This window comes from Bos indicus x Bos taurus, chromosome 10, assembly GCF_003369695.1.
Source record: "Bos indicus x Bos taurus breed Angus x Brahman F1 hybrid chromosome 10, Bos_hybrid_MaternalHap_v2.0, whole genome shotgun sequence".
Taxonomy (NCBI): Eukaryota; Metazoa; Chordata; class Mammalia; order Artiodactyla; family Bovidae; genus Bos; species Bos indicus x Bos taurus.
In genome coordinates this window covers 18850122-18860085 of record NC_040085.1, presented here as the reverse complement: position 1 = coordinate 18860085, position 9964 = coordinate 18850122, and the positions used below count along the sequence as shown (strand labels likewise).

At 39.4% G+C, this 9964-nt stretch overlaps 1 pseudogene; it reads left to right on the top strand.

Annotated features, from left to right (window-relative positions):
• Positions 1–5872: 5872 nt before the first annotated feature.
• Positions 5873–6415, top strand: LOC113899560 (annotated as a pseudogene).
• The last annotated feature ends 3549 nt before the right edge of the window (positions 6416–9964 follow it).

Genomic DNA, 9964 nt, shown 5'->3' with positions numbered 1-9964 from the left:
GCCTGTTACTCCAGGTGTTTCTTGACTTCCTACTTTTGCATTCCAGTCCCCTATAATGAAAAGGACATCTTTTTTTGGGTGTTAGTTCTAAAAGATCTTGTAGGTCTTCATAGAACCGTTCTACTTCAGCTTCTTCAGCATTACTGGTTGGGGCATAGATTTGGATTACTGTGATATTGAATGGTTTGCCTTGGAAATGAACAGAGATCATTCTGTCATTTTTGAGATTGCATCCAAGTATTGCATTTTGGACTCTTTTTTTGATTATGATGGCTACTCCATTTCTTCTGAGGGATTCCTGCCCGCCGTAGTAGATATAATGGTCATCTAAGTTAAATTCACCCATTCCCGTCCATTTCAGTTCGCTGATTCTTAGAATGTCGACATTCACTCTTGCCATCTCTTGTTTGATCACTTCCAATTTGCCTTGATTCATGGACCTGATATTCCAGGTTCCTATGCAGTATTGCTCTTTACAGCATTGGACCTTGCTTCTATCACCAGTCACATCCACATCTGGGTATTGTTTTTGCTTTGGCTCCATCCCTTCATTCTTTCTGGAGTTATTTCTCCACTGATCTCCAGTAGCATATTGGGTACCTACTGACCTGGGGAGTTTCTCTTTCAGTATCCTATCATTTGGCCTTTTCATACTGTTCATGGGGTTCTCAAGGCAAGAATACTGAAGTGGTTTGCCATTCCCTTCTCCAGTGGACCACATTCTGTCAGATCTCTCCACCATGACCCACCCATTGGGTTGCCCCATGGGCATACCCCTTGTCCAAGGTAAGGAGCATTGGCTGCGCTTTGCTGGAGCAGCAATGAAGAGATATCCCACACCCAAGGTAAGAGAAACCCAAGTAAGACGGGATGTGTTGCAAGAGGGCATCAGAGTGCAGACACACTGAAACCATACTCACAGAAAACTAGCCAATCTAGTCACACTAGGACCACAGCCTTGTCTTTTACTATAATGTCCTCAAATTTCATCCATGTTGTAGATTTTTTTTAATACCTTTCTAAGGTTGAATAATATTCCATTGTACATATACACTACTTTTTGTCTACTCATTCATCTGTTGATGAACATTTGCATTCCTTCCATTTTGGTAGAAACATGGATATATGAATATCTCAGTGTTTGGGTTATATATCCAAATTCTTTCAAGTGTTTTGAATATAATGTAATCAGAAGTAGAATTGCTAGATCACATGGCAGTACAATTTTTAAATTTTTGAGAAACGTTTATCCTGGTTAGTCTGAAAAACTATGCTCTAGACTTCTTTATCACATGTCAGTTTCAAGGGAAAGAGAAATAGAGTGATCAGTAGTCATGAATGAGGTTTCAGAATTGTAGTGGTTTACAGAAACCTAGAAGAGTTGTCACCCTTGGTATGGTGTATTGCTCCTCAGGTGCCAAGTAATTAGTAGTCTGAAAGGAATGGTCAAGGCACTACCTCGTGGTCATCTTCTGAATTGCAGCTTGAATATATATTTTTTAAACTTTATATTATACTGGAGTATAACTGATTAACAATGTTGTGATAGTTTCAGGTGGACAGCAAAGAAATTCAGCCATACAGATACATGTATCCATTCTCCCCCAAGCTCCCATCCCATCCAAGCTGCCACGTAACTTTAGGCAGAGTTTCCTGTGCTATATATTAGGTCCTTTTTGGTTATCCATTTTAAATATAGCAGTGTGTACATGTCCACCCCAAACTCCCTAACTATCTCTCCCCCATCCTTCCCCTTTGGCAACCATAAGTTCGTTCTCTACGTCTGTGAGTCTGTTTCTGTTTTGTAAACAAGTTCATGAGTATTCTTTATGTTTCTTTCCTCTTTCAGTGAAAGGGCCAAATCTATAATTATTTAATTAGTTCAATTTGCATAAGTAAAGAATCTATTAAAAGACTGTCTTAAAATATTTCAAAGATTCGAGAAGTAATTTTGCTGCTCTCTCTCTCTCAAAATTTCTCTGAAAAGACTCTATAGTGGAAAAAGGGAACAGATTTTTGCTATTAGACAGGTCTGTGTTCAAAACTATTAACTCTAAAATTAAGTTTCTAGATAGCTTTGTTTTACTATTTGTAAGATGATGGAGTGACATCTTCTTTAATATTTTGTTATGACAGTTTATCAGTAACGTATCCACAGAGACTAACAAGTCACAGATGATTAATGACAGTAACCTCTATAGGTACAGAAAAATCACTGGACAAAACTCAGTATCTATTCTTGATTAAAACCTCCCAGCAAATTAGGACTTAAGGGAATTCATTAACTTAATAAAGGTCCTCTACAAAAAATCTACATCAAATACACTTGATGGCGAAAGACCGAATGCTTTCCTTCAAATTTCAGGAATAAGGGAAGAATTTTGTCGCTCATCATTTGTACTGAATATTGTACTAAGGGTCCTAGCCAGTGCAATGAGGCAAGAGAAAGAAACAAAAGTCATAGAGTTTGGAAAAGAAGAAGTGAATCTACCTTTAGTCACAGACAGCGTTAAGTATCTGAGCATCAAATCCAAGGGAATTTGCAAAAACGTTACTAGAAAAAAACGAAAGTTAAACAAAGTCAAATATATACTTAACATAGACTCCAGTCATTCCACTCCCAAATATTGACCCAAGAGAAATGAAAGTTTGACTATAAAAAATCTTATTCACAAATGTTCATAGCAGTTTTATTTGTAACAGCCGCAAACTACTGCTACTGCTGCTGCTAAGTCGCTTCAGTCGTGTCCGACTCTGTGAGACCCCATAGACGGCAGCCCACCAGGCTCCCCCATCCCTGGGATTCTCCAGGCAAGAACACTGGAGTGGGTTGCCATTTCCTTCTCCAATGCGTGAAAGTGAAAAGCGAAAGTGTAGTCATTCAGTCATGTCCGACTTTTCGCGACCCCATGGACTGCAGCCCACTAGGCTCCTCCGTCCATGGGATTTTCCAGGCAAGAGTACTGGAGTGGGGTGCCATTGCCTTCTCCAGGAACAGCCCCAAACTAGGACTAACCTACATGTCCATCAATAGGTGAATAGATAAATGTATCTATAGATAAATCATATCCATATAATGGAATACCACTCAGCAATACAAAGGAATGAAACATGATTATAATAACCATGGAAGAATCTTAAAATAATTATGCTGAATGAAAGAAGTTATCAAAGGCACATATCATACCATTTATTTGAAATTACTGAATATGCAAACTATTTTATGAGAGAAATGTTGCTTGAAAATGGGAGTAGGAAGTGAAGAGAGGGCTGAAAGGACTGAAAAGAGACAAGAGGAGACTTTTGGGGTGATGCATTGTTCATTATCTTGATTGTGGTGATGGTTTCACAAGTATATACATGTATCAATCTTATTAAGTTAAGGAGGTACAATTTATTTTAAAGAGAACTATGTATTAATAAAGCCATTAACATCCAAATATAGCAAATATTTTTCTTCAGTGTTGTAGAAGTCTTCTTTTATGACCCCGAAATGAAAAAATACTTCTCCTATACGTACTCATTGGCCTGAAACTATGTTTTTTTAAAGTAGAGATAACAACTATCTGCATCCATGTGCTATACATTTATTTTCAGTCCTACATCATTACAACCTAGTTTGGATTCTTTCTATATACCAGAATTGCCAGCAGATTCTTTACCATCTGAGCCACCAGGGAAACCCACCTACCAGAACAGAAGTCTGTAACTGATTTTCCAGAATTTCTTTCTAGCATATTTTTGAGGCAGTTTCTCACTATGTGATTTGGAAGGTAGAGAAGAAAGGAAGGGATATGTGAATCCAAGAAGTATCAAGCCCGGTTTTTTAAATTTATATCTGAATTTGGGAAATGATTCATGTGCTGACTCTGGACTCACGAAATTCCTTGATGTGAATCTGAGAAGAGTGAACTCTCAGAAACAGAATAAGCTAAGCTTCCATCTGTGTGTTTAGGCATCTATGGTTACAGGGCTTCACAGAAGATGAATGCCTCTTAGAACTTCATCTTGATACTCCTCAGAGGTTTTGTTTTATAAAATGAATAGTCATAAAAAGAGAGCTAAAGAAGTGCTTGTTTTTGCTGCTGGTACTCAAAAAGAGAGGTTTTGAGTATGTTTGTAATCCTGGGAACATCCTGTTGCTCCCTGATCTTTGACAACTACCTTGATCTAGGACATCTGTCCCAAATGAAAACTTGTAAACCAACATCGGACTGGCTGCAACCCAACTTCTTAGGGAGCTCTCAAAAATTACAGATTCATGGGTCTCAACTCTGGATAGTGTGATTCATGAAGTAATTGGTGGGCCCAGAATGTGTAATTTTAAGTCATTCACTCATTAATTCTACTTTCAGCTGTCATGTGAATATTGGCTCAGAGGTCTTTAACAATTTGAAAAGCTGGGAAAGAAGAGCATCCTAATTCATGCTCTAAGCTTTTGACACAAATCTAGGTCTTCAGGGTTTCAAACACTGGGGGAAAGGTATTTGGTTAAAGTTTGGCAACAAAATGTGGCAGATGGAATAGAAAGTATCTTTGAGGCTCGATATCAACTAAGAATATATAATAGGATTAGTACTTGTCTGATTTACATAGGCCAACCCTCTTATCTTAGAGTCAAGGAAGAAAAAGGAGAATAAGATATTGATCTTAGATAATTCTACAAGGATTTGGTAATTTCAATTAGATATTTCTTTTATTTTAACATTTTAATGATTCTGAAATTCAGGATTATTTGACTATTGATAAGACAGTGGACTTTTTCCCTTAAAAAATTTTATTAGAAAGATAATATTTCTTACAAACGATATTATTTAGGACTGAGAAAATATTTTATTTCAAGTAGTAGTGATTCCACAATTAAAGACCCTTTATTCATTACTTTTTTGGTATAGCAAATATTTAGTGAGCATGTAATAAACATCAATCAGGGCTTCCCTGGTGACTCAGTGGGAAAGAATCTGCCTGCCAGGAGACTCAAGTTCGATCCCTGGATTGGGAAGATCCCCTGGGGAAGAAAATGGCAACTCCAGTATTCTTGAATGGGAAATCCCACGGACAAAGGAGCCTAGAGGGCTACAGTCCTTAGGGTTGCAAAAGAATCAGACCTAACTGATTCAGTGACTAACAACAAATAATTGTCAGTCACTCTTATATAAATAGGGGTACAATGCTGAAAAACAGAGATTCACTCAATAATGACCTAGCTTCTTATTACTTCCTCTGTAATCAGCCACAAACTCTTCTGACAGTCAGTGGATTATAGGTTGGCCCACAATGGATACATGAGAATATAAAATACTATATTAAAGTTCTTAAGAAAATCGATATCTTCTCAGCTACAAAAATACCTGGAATGCTTTGTTAAAGAACTTCCATGTCAGGTAGTATCCTAGGAACAGAACAGACCTGAGAAGTGTTGACAGCTGTTGATCAGATTTCCAAGCTCCATCTGAAGACTGATATGTGCCTCATGGATAAAGTCAAGGATAACATTTTTCTAATTTAGGGAGGAGACCAGGATACGTGGGCTTCCCTGGTGGCATCCCAGTTGGTAAAGAGTCTGCCTGCAGTGTGAGAGACCCAAGTTTGATACCTGGGTCAGGAAGATCCCCTGGAGAAGGAAATGGCAACACACTCCAGTACTCTTGCCTGGAAAATCCCATGGATGGAGGAGCCTAGCAAGCTACAGTCCATGGAGTCTCAAAGAGTCGGACCCGACTGAGCGACTACACTTTCTCTCCAGTATACATGCATCGCATTTCTGTCCCTGTCCACCAGAGGGTGCAGTTTCCTAACACAGACACATTTCCTGTGTGTCTAAACTTCACTGAAACTAAACCTCACTGTGACTTCAACATTTCTTCATATTAAGAGTCAAGAACGTTATTCAGGAGACACTCTAGAGATGAGCTCTTCTCCAGACTTAGTGACTGTGATACTCTTCCTGCTGGGTAAGAAAAACGCCTCTAAAAATGTGGATCCTTTCTTCTGTTATGTCAACAAAACCTTTAAGCGTAGTTTTATCCAAGAGTTTTATGCCCAAGACCACAGAGAACTCTCTTATTTTCCCCAGGACAAACCCGTGGAGACTCAGTGAGCCAGACGGACGGCCAAGTGACCCTTTTGGAAGGGGCTACCTTGACTGTGAACTGTACTTATTCAGCCACCGGGTACCCCACTCTTTTCTGGTATGTCCAGTATTCCTGGAGAAGGTCCAGAGGTCCTTCTGAAAGCCACGAAGGCCAACGACAAGGAAACCAACAAAGGTTTTGAAGCCACATACAATACAAAAACCACCTCCTTCCACTTGGAGAAAGCCCTAGTCCAAGAGTCAGGCTTGGGTGTGTACTACTGTGCTCTGAGTGACACAGTAGTGACAGAAACTTCAGGGGGAGGTGAACACAAACTCTGAGCAGCAACGGAGCCTGGATCCACTGTGGTTCCAACAGAGCCTATGGTTGTTTGTCTCTTAGTCTCTGGTTGATACAAAAAACATACAAATGGCTAAAGCATAAGAATAAGAAGTGAATATTCCCCATACTCAACTCTTTATTAGTGAAATTGAAAACTCTCTGACACCAATAGTTACTTTTCCAGGGTCAAAGTAATTTCAAGGTAAACCACATAAGCAATGAAGTGGTGTTTTGCATATTCTGCTGCTTCCACAAGTTGTTCCAAGTCACCCAGGTCGGTATTATTATGCCTTACTATAGTTTCATAGAACCAAAGTGTGCCAGATGAGGTGTGGTCTGCACAATGTCTTTCTGACAGAGCATGACATGAGAGGTGATAGGAGAGCCACAGCCTCCAAAAATTATCATTCTTAATAGAGAAAGAAGGGATGAAAGGAGGAGGAACAGAATCTCATACATAATGAAACAGGGGAAAGAGAAGAAAGGATTTTACTCACACTCATCTCTTTATCCCCCTGAAACTCTATTTAAAAGACAGTAAATAAAATAGAATGGGTATACACCTGAAAATACAGAGAACAGAAAAGGAGTTAGCAGCACAGAGTGCTATCAACAAATTTCAGAGGATGAGAAGTATATGGAAGAACGAAGACTTGTAGAATAGTTGAAGAAGGAACCTAGACCTCATGTGAGATGCATCACAATGCGTGCTGAACACCTGTGCAAAGGTTAAGAAAACAAGGCACCGATCATCTTTGAATAATTGAGAAAGACGGTGTTGCCCTCATAAGTGCACATGTGTGAGTGTTGAGGGTTTTGGGGAGCACTAAAACAGGAGGCCTGAGTGAGGTCACTTGTAAGCAAAGTACAGCCGTGCTCTCCACAATTCTTTATGACAAGCAATGATGACTTTCTAAACTCAGCATAAAAGTGGAAGTTAGTCTTTAATGAACTAAGAACAACACAAAGAATTCCCCCAAACTTTGTATGTGCTGTCCTGTGCTTAGTCACTTCAGCTGTGTCTGACTTTTTGCAACCCCATGGACTCCTTTGTCCATGGCTCCTCTGTCTCAGACTCCTCTGTCCATGGGATTCTCCAGGCAAGAATCTGGGTTGCCATTTCCTTCTCCAGGGGACCTTCCTAACCCAGGAATCGAACCCAGGTCAGGTAGATTCTTTACTGTATGAACCACCAGGGAAGACCAATAATACTGGAATGGGTAGCCTGTCCCTTCTCGAGGGGAACTTCCCGACTGAGGAAACAAACTGGGGTCTCCTGCATTGCAGGTGGATTCTTTACCAGCTGAGCTACCCAAGTTTGTTAAACTTTACTATTAAACTTTTTGACTTTTACTCATTGGTTAGGCTTTCTTTTCTTAAAAATGTTCTGTAAATTTTTTTCCCTTCTCTCCTATAACCCCTTGCAAACACCGATCTTTTTACTGTCTCCATAGTTTTGCTTCGTCCAGAATATTACATAGTTGGAATCATATGGTATGTAGCTTTTTCAGATTGGTTTCTTTCACTTGTGTATATGTGTGCTCAGTCCCTTCAGTCCTGTCTGACTCTTTGTGACCCTGTGGACTGTAGCCATAACAATGACTTTGTAACAATTTTAAAGGTTAGTTTCCATTTACAGTTATTACAAAATATTGCCTATATTCTCCATGTTGTAACAATACATCCTTAAGCCGACCTTATACCCAATTGTTTGCATCTCCCACACCCACACCCCTCTACTGGCCCTGCCCCCCTAATAACCACCAGTTTGTTCTCCATGAGTCTGCTTTTATTGTTATATTCACTAGTTTATTGTGTTTGTTAGATTCTATACACAAATGATATCATACAGTATTTGTCTTTCTCTGACTCCTTTCACTTAGCATAATGCCCTCCAAGTCCATCCCTGTTGGTGCAAATGGCAAAATTTTGTTCTTTTAATAAATTACCGTATTTACAGCACAACTTCTATAAATAAGGATTTATTTTGAACTAAAGAAATGAAAAAAAAAGCACAAGATGAAATTTATCAAATTTTTTAAGGCATAAATTTCCATGAAATGACATTTTAAGAGTAAGAGTTTACTTTCAGTTTCCACTTCAATCTAGGCAGTGACTGTTTTTTTCTGACTACTTTCTTCATCAGGAAGCATGCAGTGAACAGGACTGGGGATTTGTGATGCTGCAGTTGTTGGTCTGAAGGGGTCTTTGTTGATGGTTTCAGTCCACTAGGGGGCACTGTAGGCTTTACAAGACATGAAGACTTTTTCTGATGATTCCAAAGATGGAACAGTTAAGAGAGGAGCCCAGAGAGCATGGGGAACAGTCAAATTATAGACAGCAAAGGTGGGGAATGGGGAACAGTGTTTCTGTAAAGTTCATTTCAGATTTCAGCTTTGTCATTCTATATAAGGTTTGGAAAGCTGTAGCCCTTACCCCTGTAAATCCAAGGTGAGGATGATTTTCTGAGCAGTAGAGAAATAGGGATACTACTGAGCTCTGAGAGCATGGAAGCTCAACAGAAAACATCTGCGTTACCTGTATTCATTTTTAAAGGTTTTATGACCAAATTCGCCAAACCCACTGACCCAGAAATTATCCCAATACCTCAGACCTCCTACCTTTTCATATATTTCCTCAAGAGTAGAAAGAACAAGAATAAAAAGAGGAGAAAATAAGGAACAAAAATAGAAGGAAAGGAGAAAGACAATATTGAATTTAAGCAAAAAAGTGTGGCCAGATCAGAATTAGCTGTGGGTCAACAGGGCGTCCAAGAATTAAGGCAGAGTGAACATTATATGCATGTCCTGTTTTTCAACAACCAAATTCTTATTGGAATCATTTCTATGCAGAGGCTGACTATATATCTTGGTTTCTAAATGATTTCAAGATATTGTATTTACTTCTGCAATAAACAATGCATGTATCAGATAGTTTTCCTTGATCAGAATTCTCACATAACTGAATTATCAAAATCTCTGCCAAACTATGCAATCTGAAAAATGGGTCATCCTTCCCTATAATTCCTCAAGGTTCTATGTAATCCATCCTGACACAATTCTTCTAGAAATATCATCTACCTTTCCTCACACACTATCCCATAATCTTCTCTTACATAAAGTCTTTTAAGAAAAAAAATTCTTTATGACTTCACATATTGGAAATATTGCTTTTACCTCTCTGCCCTTCCCCCCAAACCTCAGTTTTGGAGAAATTGCTGACCTTACTGCAGTCTTACTAGGCCACTGTGGGTGGAGTTTCCTGTTAAGTGAGTTGACTCACCTCAGATGTGATTGGTGCTCAGTGATTCTGGTGGAACATACTGACAGTAAGAACAAAATTTCTCTGGCCCCAAGACTCTATATTCTTCAGAGTAGGGGCAAAGGCACCTCAGTAACTGGGCAAGGGATCATGAAGAGAAAATGGGGAGCCCTGCTGGGGTTTCTGTGGGTCCAGATTTGCTGTGAGTCGGGGTCATCCCAGATAGGGAACTGGGGAGTGTCCACAGCTGTCAGTGGGAGGGAGGGAAGGAAAGCTGACCTGGAACT